Raw genomic sequence first — 2,814 nt, 5'->3', positions numbered from 1 at the left:
CGGAGCGATACCAACCGAGCAATGCGACTCAACCAGTATAAAGGAAATGCCGCAGTATCTTTGCGCGGCAGGAGCATCCGAGTGAAATAGATCTGTGTGATATTAGTGTCGCCCTTCTCACACGTCTGTGACATTCAGCTGCACAATATTTATATATGATTTTCTGATTGTTATCAATCATTCAAATAATTGTTTTAATGTTATTAGCCATTGCAGGGTCTCACGTCCATCAAACTGACCGGCACTACTTCTCATTCATAATGGCTCGCATGCTTTTCAGGAGTCAGTGCATCATACTTCTCCTGAAGTCGTACGCAGCCTAAAAATGTATGACCTGGAGTGTAAAATGATAGAAGATGCTTATTTAATGTCTAAATAAAATAAAATTCACTTTTTATGGCTGGAAGTCAGAATTAAAGACTAGTAAGTTACTTGTTTATGAGATAATTTAACATTATGAACTAGAAGGTCAGAGTTTGAGTTCAAAACATGATTGCTAGATCCAGTTGTAGTCAAAAGTTCACATACACTCATAATGGGCGTGAATGTCATGGTAATTTGGTGCTTTTAATTATTTTTTTTTAACTGTTCTTTTCCCAGGGTAGAATAATAGTACAGCATGCATCTTTAATGACTTTAAAACAAGTGTGAATGTATTTGGGGTTTTTTTCTAATCATATATAATACTAATAATACATACAGGCTTCCTCACTGATATTTTGTTAAATGTCCCTAAATAAGTTGCACCTCCACCAGACGCTTTTAGTATCCATCAACAAGTTTCTGGCATATTTCTGGCTGGATATTTGATCATTCATCTTGGCAGAATTGGTAGAGTTCATTTAAGTTGGTCAGTTTCCTGGCACACACCTGGATTTTAAGAATAGTCCACTCATTTTCAGTAGGGTTGAGGTCGAGTCTTTGAGAAGGCCATTCCAGAGGCTTAATGTTAGTCTGCTTTGCCCATTCCAAAACCAGTTTTGATGTGTGTTTGGCTGTTGGAACACCCAATTGTGTCCAAGTTTCAATCCTCTAACTGTTAATTTAAGGTGAAGATGAAGAATTTGGAGGTAGTCCTTCTTCTTTATTATTCAATCCACTTTGTGCAACGTACCAGTACCACTGGCAGCAAAACACAGCATGATGCTACCACCACCATGATTGAAAGCTGGTACAGTGTTCTTAGGTTTGAAAGTTTCACCTTTACTTCTCTAAATATATCTTTTGTCATTGCGGCCAAATAGCTCAGTCTCTGTCTCATCTGTCTCATTTGGTTTGTCCATGTGGGCAGCTGCAGATTTCAGTTGAGCTTGAAGGTGTCGATTTTGGAGCAGGGGCTTCTTTCTGGGTCAGCACCCTCTCAGTCCACAGCAAGATAAAACTAGCTTCACTGTGGACAGTGGCACTGGTGTTCCAGCAGTTTCCATTTCATGGCAGGATTGAGCCTTGGTGGTTCCCAGGTTGTTCCTGAACATCCTAACCACTATCCTCTCATCTGATGGTGACTGTTTGGGTCTTCTTCCAGACCATGGCAAAGTGCTGACACATCCAAATAACGTGAACTTATGTACAATTGTTTGAACTGATGGTCTTGGAATCTGCAATTGTTTAGAAATAGCTCCAAGAGACCTTCACAACTTGTGTCATCTGCAATTCTCCTTCTCAGATCTTCACTGAGTTCCTTGGACTTTCCCATAGTTCTGAGTATTGGTCAGTCCAATGAGTGCTGTCCCACAAATCCTTTTTATGCTGGCAAAGAGAAGAACCATCAGCAACATTTACTGAAAGACTTAAGTCAGTATATGCATATATTTGAGCCTATATGTATACTTTTGACTCTGTTTGGATTAGAGAAAATCCTAAATAAATTCCAACTTGTTGTTTTTTCAAGTCATTAAAGATGTATGCTGTACAATCATTCCACCCTGGAAAAAGAACAGTTCAAATAAATCATTAAAAACCCCAAATTACATCGACATTCATGTTCATGATGAGTTGATGTCTGACTGTAGTTAAAATTATGTACAAGTAAAACATTATATTTAAGTCAACTCTGCTGCTGGGCAAAAAGTATATTTTTAGAGATACCATGTCAAAATTATGATATAGGATATTGAGTCAACAAATTTTAATGCCAAATTCAAATTATTAGTTAAAAAAAAGTAAAAAAGTTTTGTTAAGTGCTTAATGAAAAATGTTCAGCTTTTCAAAACAGCAGCAGCTAGAGTTACCTGGATTTACCTGGACCTAACGGACAAAATCGGTTCCAAAATGAGGCGCTAGGTGGAGGTAGGAGACAAAAAAGAAAGAAAACACAAGTACAGGTGCACCTCCTTCAGTGCCGCCAACATAAATAAGTAAATGAACAATAAAAGATTTTGTGGAGAGTTTATCAGAGTGCCTTTAGTGCCTTAATAATTGATTTGGAATACCAAAGCTGCGCAAAGCTTCCAATAAACACCCAGAATATATTTTCACAATAAGAGTTTGTCAGACAACAACTAGTACAAGAGTAAAACATATTGATTTATAACTTATGGTAATGGTATTTTGTGTGAAATTGTTATTATTAAAGGATAAACGCAACCCTTGTGCTGGCAATGTCACGAATATATATATATATATATATATATCCTAGGTGAAGTCACTACTGGCCACATCATGTGTCACACAGCTGAGCAGGAGACGCTGATTTTCTGGCCATTTTCCCCGTACATTTTAAACCCTGGTTTTATTTTTGAATCCAGTACCGGAAGCTGCAGCCGTATTTTGCGGGTGGCTGTGCGGCGACAGTCTCAGGGGGGCAGCTGCTCT

This window comes from Archocentrus centrarchus, chromosome 18 (genome assembly GCF_007364275.1).
Source record: "Archocentrus centrarchus isolate MPI-CPG fArcCen1 chromosome 18, fArcCen1, whole genome shotgun sequence".
In the NCBI taxonomy this organism is placed as follows: Eukaryota; Metazoa; Chordata; class Actinopteri; order Cichliformes; family Cichlidae; genus Archocentrus; species Archocentrus centrarchus.
The sequence above is the reverse complement of the archived record's forward strand: the minus strand, read 5'-3'. Positions refer to the sequence as shown.